The sequence below is a fragment of the Caretta caretta genome, chromosome 1 (assembly GCF_965140235.1).
Source record: "Caretta caretta isolate rCarCar2 chromosome 1, rCarCar1.hap1, whole genome shotgun sequence".
Taxonomy (NCBI): domain Eukaryota; kingdom Metazoa; phylum Chordata; order Testudines; family Cheloniidae; genus Caretta; species Caretta caretta.
This window is the reverse complement of record NC_134206.1, coordinates 173,978,186-173,991,853: the sequence shown is the minus strand read 5'-3', so window position 1 is coordinate 173,991,853 and position 13,668 is coordinate 173,978,186. Positions and strand designations below refer to the sequence as shown.

General features: G+C 47.0%; 1 long non-coding RNA gene across 5 annotated transcripts in view; it reads right to left on the bottom strand.

The window, feature by feature from the left end:
* The window catches only part of LOC125644402 (uncharacterized), a 356,210-nt gene that overhangs the window by 153,471 nt on the left and 189,071 nt on the right, over window positions 1–13,668 (bottom strand). The window contains exon 5 of one of the 5 annotated variants that reach the window (XR_012664247.1): window positions 12,312–12,341. The exons of the other annotated variants lie outside the window; for them this stretch is intronic. This is a non-coding gene — a long non-coding RNA (uncharacterized LOC125644402). Of the gene's footprint in view, window positions 1–12,311; window positions 12,342–13,668 lie in introns of those variants that run through there. 5 annotated transcript variants of the gene reach the window in all.

Sequence of the window (13,668 nt, the reverse complement as noted above, 5' to 3'; positions counted from 1 at the left end):
CTGACTGTGGGGAGTTCTTCCCAGAGCACCCCGCAAGTGCCAGGACCGGTCGGATCTGGGGAGAAAAGGCTTGTGTAGAAGTCACGGGCCCTCCCACACATCTCCTCCGGATCCATGAGGGGGGGTGCCGTCTTCTAATAGTTTCAATGCTGCTTCTAATAGTTTCAATTTATTATCTTCGGAGGCTGCTGCCCAGGAGGCAGTGGAGAAGGGCCTGGCGGTGGGTGGGGTGTTTGTCCCGCTAGAGCCGCTAGAAGACCTGGGCGTTCGCCTCGTCCTCACCTCCGTTCCTCCCTTTTTACCCAATGCTGCCCTGTTACCCGCTCTCTCCACCCTGGGGAAACTTATCTCTGTCATCAGCCCTCTCCCGTTGGGCTGCAAGGACCCCACCCTCCGTCACATCCTTTTGTTCTGCCGGCAAGTGCAGCTTCTACCACCAGCGGCGGCATGTGACGGAGAGGCGCTCGAGGGGTCCTTCCTAGTCCCTTACCAAGGAGCCTGCTATCGGGTCTTCTACTCCACCAGAGAGGCCCGGTGCTACCTCTGCCGCTCAGTGGGGCATGTCCGCAGAGACTGCCCTTTGGCCCAGGGGGGAGGGGCACCCGAGACCCCCGAGACCCAGCAGGACATTGGCCCCATTGTTGCCGACGCCCCTGGCCGCCCAGCACCTGAAACCAACCCTCCTCCTACTCGACCCGCCGCTGCTCCCATCTGGGCCCAAGAAACACCTTCCCTACAACTCCCAGGCGAGCAAGGGAGTCCCACCCTTGCTATTACTAATCCGGCAGAGCCTATGGAGGAGGGTATGGCAAATATATTACCGGGTATAGGAGAGGGCCTGCCCCAAGGAGAACCCCCCGCCCCTCATGCTGCCTCACCGTTACCCCCCAAACCCCTGAACCATCGCCTCCGCCCCCCGACACGACCCCTGCTAACCAACCCCCAGACGACACTATGGAGGGCTCGACCCCACTCCAGGGGAAGCGAGGCAAGCGGAAGGCTCGAGCTCCGCTGCACCCATCCGATGCGGAAGCCCCCCAGAAGACCAGGAAGGGAGGCACTGATATTGAGCCTTCTGCTACGGCCACGAGTGAGATCCCGCTGGTCGGGAGGGGAAGACAGACTGGCATTGGAGGGCAGAATCCCCCCTCCACAGGAGACCCTCCCCTCCAAGACCCCTGAGGAAGCTCCTTCTGCCCGGATACTACCCGAACCCCCCGCAAACCCCGAAGCGACCATTGAGGCGGGCCCTAGAGGAGAGGCCCTCGGGGTAACAGGAGTTGGCCTCTCCTCCGTCTATGCGGAGATTGAGGCCCTAGATTTGACCCCGGTCACCCAGGGAGAGGATGATTTACTGCCAGCTGGCCTTGATCTGGGCAACCTCATCCCAGCCCCCCTTTCCCCATGCTCCCTCCCCTAATTGCCTTCCCGGGCGAGCACCCTGCAGAAGGTGGTCCACCACCTGATACTCAGACTTCTGCTCCCTCTTTACCACCCACAGGGGTCTATTATTCCGCTTAATGAATACCTATAAACCTCATCAGATTTAATGGGTTTTATACAGTACTGCATATGCATCAAGTGGAGGATAAATGTTTCCAGTTGCACTCTCTGATATCCATAATTGTTTAGTATCTTAATGAGCTAATGTTACTAAAAAGGCAAAAATCATTGGGTGTTTTTCCATGTCCTTCAGTGAGATTTTTCACTTGAAATATTTCAGAGTAGCAGCCGTGTTAATCTGTATCTGCAAAAAGAAAAGGAGTACTTGTGGCATCTTAGAGACTAACAAATTTATTTGAGCATAAGCTTTCGTGAGCTACAGCTCACTTCATTGGATGCATGCAGTGGAAAATACAGTGGGGAGATTTATATACACAGAGAACACGAAACAATGGGTGTTACCATACACACTGTAACAAGAGTTATCAGGTAAGGTGAGCTATTACTAGCAGGAGAGTGGGGTGGGGGGTATCTTTTGTATTGATAATCAAGGTGGGCCATTTCCAGCAGTTGACAAGAACATGTGAGGAACGGTGGGGAGGAGCGGGGGAATAAACATGGGGAAATAATTTTACTTTGTGTAATGACACATCCACTCCCAGTCTTTATTCAAGCCTAAGTTAATTGTGTCCACTTTGCAAGTTAATTCCAATTCAGCAGTCTCTCGTTGGAGTCTGTTTTTGAAGATTTTTTGTTGAAGAATTGCCACTTTTAGGTCTGTAATCGAGTGACCAAAGAGATTGAAGTGTTCTCCGACTGGTTTTTGAATGTTATAATTCTTGATGTCTGATTTGTGTCCATTTATTCTTTTACGTAGAGACTGTCCAGTTTGACCAATGTACATGGCAGAGGGGCATTGCTGGCACATGATGGCATATATCACATTGGTAGATGTGCAGGTGAACGAACCTCTTATCGTGTGGCTGATGCGATTAGGCCCTATGATGGTGTCCCCTGAATAGATATGTGGACACAGTTGGCAACGGGCTTTGTTGCAAGGATAAGTTCCTGGGTTAATGTTTTTGTTGTGTGGTGTGTGGTTGCGGGTGAGTATTTGCTTCAGGTTGGGGGGCTGTCTGTAAGCAAGAACTGGCCTGTCTCCCCAGATCTGTGAGAGTGATGGGTTGTCCTTCAGAATAGGTTGTAGATCCTTGATGATGCGTTGGAGAGGTTTTAGTTGGGGGCTGAAGGTGATGGCTAGTGGCGTTCTGTTATTTTCTTTGTTGGGCCTGTCCTGTAGTAGGTAACTTCTGGGTACTCTTCTGTCTCTGTCAATCTGTTTCTTCACTTCAGCAGGTGCGTCCTTCACTCCTTGCACGCATGCCACAAACTGAAGTGAGGTCCTTTTTAAATTCAGGTGCTTTGATTAGCCAGCCTGCCTTAATTGATTCTAGCAGCTTCTTAACTGGCTCCAGGTGTCCTAATTAGCCTGCCTGCCTGAATTTGTTCCAGCAAGTTCCTTCTTGCTCTGAAACTGCCCGTTACCTTACCCAGGGAAAATGGACCTGCTTAATCTGGGACTAATATATATGCCTTCTAACACTCTCCCGAGGTGCTGGGGGTCACCGAGGCTGTGCTGGGCCGCCTGCTGCACCTCTGGGGCTGTATGGAGGGGCTCGTGGTCAACCTCATTAACGTCTATTCTCCAACATCAGGCCCGGAGCGGCAGCATTTCTATCAGCAAGCGTCCACCGTCCTCAGCACCTTGGATCCTCGAGAGTGCCTGTTCCTGGGCGGGGACTTTAACACCAATCTCGAGGAGCAGGACAACCTGGGGACTGAGCAGTGCCTGGCCGCCACGGACATCCTCCAGGAGATAGTCGACCATCACTCCCTGGTGGTCGTCTGGCGCAACCACCACCCAGACGACATCTCGACATTCACCTTGGTCCGGGTGGAGGCCTGTCAAGGTTCCTTCCCCACTCTGAACTCTACGGTACAGATGTGGGGACCTGCATGAAAGACCCCCTAAGCTTATTCTTACCAGCTTAGGTTAAAACTTCCCCAAGGCACAGATTTATTTCTTGCCTTGGGAACCAGCTTAGATTAAAAACCTGATACGCTGCCACCACCAAACGATTTAAACAAAGAACAGGGAAAGAGACCAATTGGAGATGTCTTCCCCCAAAATATCCCCCCAAGCCCTACACCCCCTTTCCTGGGGAAGGTTTGATAATAATCCTCACCAATTGGTACAAGTGAATACAGACCCAAACCCTTGGAACTTAAGAACAATGAAAAATCAATCAGGTTCTTAAAAGAAGAATTTTATTTAAAGAAAAGGTAAAAGAATCACCTCTGTAAATCAGGATGGTCAATTTACAGGGTAATCAGATTCAAAACACAGGGAATCCCTCGAGTCAAAAGGTTGTTACAAAAAGACACAAAACCAGGAATACACATTCCCTCCAGCACAGCGAATTTCATAAGCCAAAAAACAAAATAAAATCTAATGCATTTTCTAGCTAGATTACTTACTAACTTTACAGGAGTTGGAAGGCTTGCATCCTTGATCTGTTCCCAGCAAAGGTATCACACAGACAGTCAAAACCCTTTGTCCTCCTGTTCAGATTTGAAAGTATCTTGTCCCCTCATTGGTCATTTTGGGTCAGGTGCCAGCGAGGTTACCTTAGCTTCTTAACCCTTTACAGGTGAAAGGATTTTGCCTTTGGCCAGGAGGGATTTTTATAGCACTGTACACCCTTCCCTTTATATTTATGACAAGGCCAATCAGTTGCACCACTCCTGGTTGGACCACATCAAATTTATCACGTTTCCACCTTTCATGGGCCCACTCCTCCAGCACCTGGCCGGCCCTATTCTCTGATCAACATTTAGCCACCGTGACGGCCTCTCTTTGTGCGGAGAGGCTGGGGCCGGCCTATTGGCATTTCAAAGACAGTTTGTTGGAGGATGTGGGCTTTGTGGTGTCCTTCCAGGAGGTCTGGCTGGCCTGGCGGGGGCAGCGACATGCCTTTCCCTTGGCACGGCGGTGCTGGGACGTGGGGAAGGCGTGCGCCTGGCTCTTCTGCTGTGACTACACCCGACGCACCAGCCGACGGAGGGATGCAGTGACAGAGCAGTTGGAAGGGGAGGTCTTAGAGCTGGAGAGGCATCTGGCCACCAGCCCCACGGATCCAACCCTCTGCGGAGCGTGCCGGGAGAAGCAGGAGGAGCTCCGGGCCCTGGAAGACCATCGGACCCAGGCACCTTTGTTCAATCCTGCATCCATCTTCTTCAGGAGATGGATCGCAGCTCCCACTTCTTCTATGCTTGCAGAGTACTCTGGGACGAACTCCCTATGGTCAGTGTGGGTGACCGAGATCGGCTAGAGCTGCCTCTCACGCTGGCCGAGTTCTCGGAAACCCTCCACCGCATGCCCACCAATAAATCTCCAGGCATGGATGGGCTGACCGTGGAGTTCTACCCTGTGTTCTGGGACATCCTCGGCCCAGACCTAGTCACCATCTGGGCTGAGTCCTTGCAGAGCAGGGTCCTCCCTCTTTCGTGCAGGTGAGCCGTGCTTGCCTTACTGCTGAAGAAGGGGGACCTCCATGATTTACAGAATTGAAGTCCCATCTCACTCCTCAGCATGAACTACAAAGTCATAGCAAAAGCCATCTTGCTGTGGCTAGGGTCCGTGCTGGCAGACATGGTCCACCCAGACCAGACCTACACCATCCAGGGCCACACCATCTTTGCAACCTGTATCTGACCCGGGACCTCTTGGAACTCAGGTGTATGGATGGTCTGTTGTTTGCCCTCCTGTCCTTGGATCAGGAGAAGGTGTTCGATAGGGTGGACCACAGGTATCTCTTGAGCACTCTGCAAGCATTTGTCTTCGGACCCCAGTTTGTGGGTTTTCTCCAGGTGCTGTATGCCTCCGCAGATTGTCTGGTCAAGCTCAACTGGATCCTGACCAAACTGGTCAACTTTGGGCAAGGAGTAAGGCAGGGGTGCCCCCTCTCGGGCCAGCTACGCTCTGGTGATCGAGCCCTTCCTCTGTCTCCTCCGTAGGAGGTTGACGGGGTTGGTGTTGTGAGAGCCGGAGCTGCGGCTGGTCCTGTTGGCATATGCCGACGATGTGCTCTTCATGGTCCAGGACCTGGGCAACTTGGCACGGGTGGAGGCTTGCCAGGCCATCTATTCGGCAGCCTCCTCTGCCCGGGTCAACTGGGTCAAGAGCTCTGGCCTGGTGGTAGAGGACGGCTGGCAGGCGAGCTCCCTCCTACCTTCAGGCCATCCGGTGGAGCGCAGGTCTGCTGCTCTATCTTGTCATTTACCTTTCTGCCATGCATCCATCTCCGCCAGACAACTGGCACGGTTTAGAGGGCAGGGTGACAGAGCAGCTCCAGAAATGGATAGGATTACTCCGGTTCCTCTCCCTTCAAGGGTGAGCACTGGTGTTTAATCAACTAGTCCTGTCCATGCTCTGGTACTGGCTCAACACCCTGGTCCCGGCCCCAGGTTTCCTGGCCAACGTCCGGACATTGATGCTGGAGTTCTTGTCAGTACTGCACTGGGTCTCTGTGGGGGTTCTCCATCTACCCCTGGAGGAGGAAGGGCAGGGCCTGAAGTGTCTGCACACTCAGGTCCATGTCTTCCGCCTCCAGGCCCTGCAGAGGCTCCTTTATGGTGCAGATAGTCTGGCATGGAGCGTACAGGCACATGCCTTCCTGCACCGCTTCTGAGGGCTCCAATATGACCAGCAGCTCCTTTATCTCCATCTGAGAGGTCTTCCACAAGACCTCTCCAATCTGCCGGTCTTCTGTCAGGACCTCCTCTGGACCTGGAAACTGTTCTCAGTGACCTGGTCCGTGGCGGCCTCCGTGGGGGAAGATCTCCTCCCAGAGCCCCTGCTACACAACCCCCAGCTCCGTGTGCAGGTGGCAGAGTCCCCCTTGGTGCGCCAAAGGTTGGTCCTGGCAGAAGTCACCAGAGTCGGAGACCTCCTGGACTATGACCAGGGAGACTCGCTCGATCTCCTGATGCTTGCTCAGCGCATGGGGCTCTCCCTGCCTCATACTCCCCGGTGAGTACTTCAGGAGATGAGGGCCACTTTGCCACCCGCTGCTCAGGTTTACCTCGACCAGGTCCTGAGAGAGGGCACACCCCTTCCACCCTCCACCCCAGACCCTCTGGACCTTTTCATCGGGCCCCTGCCCCGTGGACCCAATCAGCCCCTCCTCCCCCTCCCGCCCATTCACCGTTAGCCGGCTCCATAATCTGCAGCCAGTCCACTTCCAGACCGCACCAAGGAAACATCTATACGTGCTCGTGCTCCATACCCTTCATCTCCACACCCTCGCGTCCCTCCCCAACACAAAGTGGCGGGACCTCCTGCCACCTCTAGAGGGTGAGGAGCTCCGGTGGGCCAGCCTGTACTCCACCTTGGTCCCGAGGCCCACCAGGGATATCAGTTGGCTGCTCCTTCACAGGACAGTGAGCACGGGCATGTACTTGGCGCAGTTCACCCCATTCCGGACTCCTGCCCATTTTGCAGCATGAGGGAAACCCTGGTGCACATTTACTTGGAGTGCGCCAGGCTTCAGTCCCTATTCCGGCTCCTCTTAGACATCTTGTTAAGATTTTGGTTGCACTTTTCCCCTCACCTTTTTATTTATGCACTCCCTATCCATGGCCCCACAAAGTCACGGGACCTCCTGGTCAACCTCCTCCTGTCCCTGACTGAAATGGCCATCTATAAAACTAGGGTGAGGAGGTTGGCCGATGGAGTCTCCTGTGACTGTGGGGCCTATGTCTGATCCTCCGTCCATTCATGTATCTGGGCAGAGTTCCTCTGGGCGGTGTCCACTGACTCTCTTGATGCCTTCGAGGAGCAGTGGGCACTATCCGGGGTTCTCTGCTCGGTGTCCCCGTCCAGTTCCCTTCATTTGACCCTTTGACCACACTCCTGTTATTTCATTAGTTGTCCCCTGGAATTACTTGGTCTCCAGGTCCTGTGGATCCCCCTCTCAGGCTGAGGGGGGGGGGATCCTTTAGCAGTGGGCAGACTTCCTGGATCCCAATAGGAACACTCTCCTGTAGCCATCTGGCCTGACCCTATCACACACTATAATGTTTGTTCTGAAACTATGTAACTCACCAACTGGGGATGGGGGTGGGAGCAACCTAATGCAAAGTGCTGGGTTCCTACAGATGGTGTTCTCCTGCCCATGAGGAAGGGCTATTGAATCCAAATGGGTCATTGTGGAACAAAGCTTTTGTTGATTGTTTCCCCCACAGCCCTGAAGAGGGTATGTGCCCAAGACCTTGTCTCATTACAGCTTCAATGCTGGGGGAAGGGAATAAAAATACCTGTTAAGGAGAAGTTATTCCTTTTGTGGTTGAACTCTGAGGGGTGAGAATTTGTAAGCATATGCAAGGACTTCCAAACTGTTTTGCCAGGTTAGCCCTAAAGGATCTATACAGTCTCCTTGCTACAGAAGTTATTACTTTTGGAAACCTGACTGTATGTGTATGTGTCATTACACAAAGTAAAATTATTTCCCCATGTTTACTTCCCACCCACCCCCCACCACTGTTCTTCACACGTTCTTGTCAACTGCTGGAAATGGCCCACCTTGAATATCACTACAAAAGGTCCCCCTCTCCCCGCTCTCCTGCTGGTAATAGTTCACCTTACCTGATCACTCTTGTTACAGTGTGTATGGTAACACCCATTGTTTCGTGTTCTCTGTGTATATAAATCTCCCCACTGTATTTTCCACTGCATGCATCCGATGAAGTGAGCTGTAGTTCACGAAAGCTTATGCTCAACTAAATTTGTTAGTCTCTAAGGTGCCACAAGTACTCCTTTTCTTTTTGCGGATACAGACTAACATGGCTGCTACTCTGAAACCTGTATGTGTATGCTTACCTTAACCTTGTAAATAACTCATTTATTTTTCCTAGTTCATAAATCCTAAATTTACTATAGGATTGGTTACAAACATTGGTTTCGGATCTGCATTTGACCTGGGATAAGTGACTGGTCCTTTGGGACTGGGAGTAATCCGAATATTGTTATGATTTTTGGTGTAAAGTGACCATCTATGAAAGTTAAGCTTCACTGGGTGGACAAGACTGTTGTGACTCCATGGTAAGATTGTCCTAGTGCTTTAGGAGTTCAAACTTGTTTTTAGGTTGGTGAAATCTAATTATAGAACATACAACCAGTTTGGGGGTTGTGCCCTACTTCTTGACAATCTGCCCTAAGGTTGGCACTCAGCTGTGAGCCACTCAAGACAGCATGGCAAGGATGAAGTAGCAAGCACACTCCCCTTGCACCCTGGGGAGTTTAGAGAAGCAGATGTCTCCCTACATTCCCGCTGGGTCAGTACTGCTCCATGCCACCTTCACATTTCACAGTCTAGCCCTAGAAAAGAACATGAGTTGCCAGACATTATGCTTGGCTAAATCTTACATTTTGTAAAGTTTGCCTAAGTACAGCAATTGTTTGCAGATTCACTGTTAATAAATAAGATATGCTGGCTTGGATAACAGACATTTTCTATTTCCATTTCAGTGGCCTTTTGGGCTTTAGGTGCACTATTTAGAACTTGATCAAAAACATTTCACAGAAAAAGAGCAGAGCAAGTAGGCAACTCCACTCTCTCAATTTAATTTTAAACTCTTTCTGTCTGAATGTCACTCTTTTCCCCAAGCTCATTGGACATGTTTGTTTTAACTATTAGGTGAAGATTTTAAGAAATTGGGTGTCTAGTGGTAGGCTCCCAAGCCCATATTTAGGTACCTAGTAAAACTCCACTGATTTTCACAGGTGCTTAGCACCCACTAAATTAATGAGGAGTCTGGTGGCACCTTAAAGACTAACAGATTTATTTGGGCATAAATTTTCATGGGTAAAAAACCCACTTCATCAGATGCATGGAGAGAAAATTATAGATACAGGATCTGAAGAAGTGCATTTTTTACCCACGAAAGCTTATGCCCAAATAAATCTGTTAGTCTTTAAGGTGCCACCAGACTCCTCATTGTTTTTGTGGATACAGACTAACACAGCTACCCCCTGATACTTGGCACTAAATTAATGTGAATGTGAAATTGTGGATGCTCAGTACATTGGGACAATTATTATGCCTAAAATGGATTTAAAAGCATAGTTTTAGGCATAGAGTTTTAAAAAATATTGGCCTCAACCTCATCTAAAGCCTCATCAGTTATAAATGGAGAGTTCATTCTGCCTCTGAAGAAGTCAATGTCTAGTGCTGGCCATTATAAAGATGCATACAACAGAATATTGGGCTTCTCTTCAGTACAGTGGAATTATTGTAGATTGGCTCCTAGGAGGAAGGCACTTAACCTTCATTAAATACAATCCAGTAATCACATGTGATATTTTCAAAACTGTCTAGGACATTTAGATATATGATCTCTATTGGAACTAGTAGCAGCTACTAAATCTCCTATAACAGCTTTGAAATCCCATATCTCAGACACACATCTGAACAGATAGTAGAGATGAGACAAACAGGATTATTTATATTATACCAGATAGCCACTAGCTGGTAATCTAGGTTCTTCTACTGCATCCATCACTGTGCTAACTGGCTATTTTTACAATATTCACATTCACTAATTAACAAGGAAAGAGAAGATAATGCAGAATAATTTTCATTTTAGAATTGTATTTAAGTCAGAATCATAGAAAATTGTAAATCCATAGTAATTATTGCAAACAATGGTTGCCAGTGAAATATCAAAACACTTACCAAATAGTTACCATAAACCAGAGCAACAGACTTTGCACCATATCCTGTTGAGTATACCAGATACTACAGTGTGGTAACTGTTGGCAGTAGTTGACTTTTAATAGAGACTACAACAGTTATACATATAAATAATTCTTTTAAATGTATAAAATTAGAAGGGTAGACAACAATTCATCATTTAAATAGGTTAATAGCAGCTGACAAAATAAACATTTGATGAGACGTTAGATTTGGCTATATAAATTACTGATTCTTGGCTGAGTGAAATGAAGTCCTACACTCAACTCTGTGTCAATTCTGTTTGTCTGTATGTAAAGCAATAACTGTTGAAAACTGCATCCGAGAACTTCCAAAAGTCCAGGAAAAATTCTAAGTGTTAATGGGCAAAACCCTGTTGATTTTTGTGAAAAACTGAAAATGGGAAAACACTGATTTCCACTAAAGTCATTCAAGAGGCAGGTGTGAAGTAGTTACTTCAGCATTAAAGTGAGATGTTAAAGTTAGGGTGAGGGTTAGTGGGACCCTCATTACACGCCAGCTAGCCTCTCCCCTTATCTGGGCTCCCTCCTCCTCTCGCCACTCTTTGGTCATAACCTTACTGATTTTTGTGAACGATATCAGAAAAGTCTGATTTTAGTGCATGTCAAGCTTTTCCAGGTTTTTAGTACAGCCAAAATTCAGATTAGAGTGGTGATGAGGCTGCTGAGTGTTAAGCTTGGCCTACATAAGTAATGAAGTGTGTGACCATCTATCACAAACAATGCTTCCTATGCATCAAAAACAATGCTTCTGATGAGGTGATAGCTTTGGCTATGCAAATATTGGTTATGTATTAAAAAGATAAATCAGTAATGAGTTTGATTCTGTAGCCCTTGTGGATTAGATTCTGCGGACACGGAGTTGGGAGTAGTGTACAAGGAACCTTCTGCCCCCATACTCTGCATAGCCTGCCTAAGGGCCAAAGGGATTGTATGAGTCCTTCCATACACCAGTTCTATCCCTGGACTAGTGTGGAAGAGGATGGATTTTGTCTCTACCCTTCCCTACACACCAGGGGCACACAGCACCCCACAGAAGAGAGGAGAGTGAGTACAAGGTAAAGCCATGGCCACCACTGTCCCATGGAGTGAGACCAGTGAACAGAAAGGAGCCAACTGCACTTGCAGGATGGAAGGTGAAGCAGCTGTCACATTCCCCTTAGGTGCTGAACAAGTCAGGGAGACACACTGCCTCTGAGACAGAATGCCTCCAGATGGTCCCTCTTGTGACTCTGCAGTGCCCGTCAATCTGGGCGGTGACTAATACTGCCTACCTTTGAATAACTGGGAGATTTGCCTGACCAGGATTACAGGATCTGGCCCAATTTCATTGAAATAGGAAAATGTGCTATTTTAATATGTTCATTTATTATACCTCATTTCTCTGAGTAAATGCTCATCTACATTTATAAGCAAACAACAGTGCAGTAGTATACAGTGGTTGTCATTAAACTGTTGACATTTACCATTTGAAAGTCCTGAGCTTTACCACAATTTTAAATGTATTCCTTAAGCATTAAATGTCAGCTGTGTATTATGGTTGCTTAAAAATGCATAAATACCATGAAAAACACTGATTGATCATTTCAAAATTACAACTGAATGTAAAACGATGCAAAAGTTAATTGACTTTGCATTTTCAACAAATACTTGGCCAAGTAATTATTATTTATCTAACAACGGTTTCAATGCAAATTGATCGTGAATATTTGCTATTAATCTGAAGTCATTGCAAAATCCAAACAACCATTATTTTGCACAATTACTACAGAAGACGCAAGGAAAATCATTTCAGTATTCGGTTACACATTCAATTTGTGACAACACAAACATTGCTACTTGTAGTCTGTCACAGGCAAATTGCCATGTAAAAAAAAATAGTGTGTGCATATTCTCCCAAAACAGCCTGCACTGATAATCTGTATATATGTTCTTTGCAGCCTCTCACATGGAACACTGGTCTGTAGAGCTCCCAGGAATTACCTTGTGAAAGCAGCCTGAACTGGGAGACCAAGGTGTGCTTCCTCCATTCAGTAGGGCCACCAGACCATGGAGTACAAGTAGTCTATTAGAAAATAAATCCTACTCAGAGATGAAGTACAAATAAAATATTCATCATGTCCCTCTCGGGGAATGTATCAACTCAGTAATCTCTTATGCAGAGTCTCAGTGCATCTGTAACATGCTGGTTTTTTAGACTATCAGGCTTCTGCTATTAGTTATTTTCCTCTATTTATAAATAAGAAATCAAACTCCTACTATATAAAAATATAGTTTCCTTGATTTTTTTTAAAATAAAGTCTGATTTCTCTATTTGTAGAGCAAAAACTGCAATGGAAGATTTTTAGAGAACATTAGACTATGTTTACTAAGAGACTGATTCAGAAAAAAGGCATATTCTCCAGCAAAAATAGAGCAGTTTACAAGTGTGGTAGTTAATGGCTATTATCTTACATTTACTGTACTTATCATTTTTCATCTCCAAGGATCTCTGAGTCATTCAAAAAACTTAAATATACATGAGAATCACTTCATCCACTGTTAAAGAGGAAAATCTTTAGGTGCCCTTGCTAGGGAGTTCCATCTATGACGACGATTACTATTAGTAGGCTGGACTTGTTTTTCTTAACTTTCTAAGTTCCAAGGGGACTAGGCTAAGCTTGGTTTCCCTAAGTTTTTGTTCTTAGTTTTGTTTATTAGGTTTTGATTTTAAGTTTCAGTTAGTTAAGTAAACTCTAAGTTAGCTTTGATAGCTCTTATCATTCTAAGCGCTGCACATCTCACTCAAAAATTGAGAAACCTGAACCACCAGAGGCGAGGCTGGTCCTGTGTCTCTTACCACCAGGTTATCAAGGCAGGGTGTGAGTATATAACAAAAGCTTTGTAGCATATAATACCATATATATCTTTTGAATAGCAGTAATATTATTGTAACTTTGTAACTCTGATTATTTCACCATTTAATTACTACTTCATTTAATTTAATAAAAAGTCTTTATTTGTCTCAGTGTGAGCTTCCTGTCATACTCCCGAGGTCCTTGGTAAATTCCGTGGAGCCTGATTTGGGACAAGAACTTTCATCTTCTGATCAAACAGATTGGCGAGCCTAAAACCCATATTATCCACATTAATATTATTAACCAATTTATTTGAGCATAAGCTTTCGTGAGCTACAGCTCACTTCATCGGATGCATTCAGTGGAAAATGCATTTTCCCCTGAATGCATCCGATGAAGTGAGCTGTAGCTCACGAAAGCTTATGCTCAAATAAATTGGTTAGTCTCTAAGGTGCCACAAGTACTCCTTTTCTTTTTGCAAATACAGACTAACACGGCTGCTACTCTGAAACCTGTCATTAATATTATTAACACCCTAAATCAGGCAACACTCTG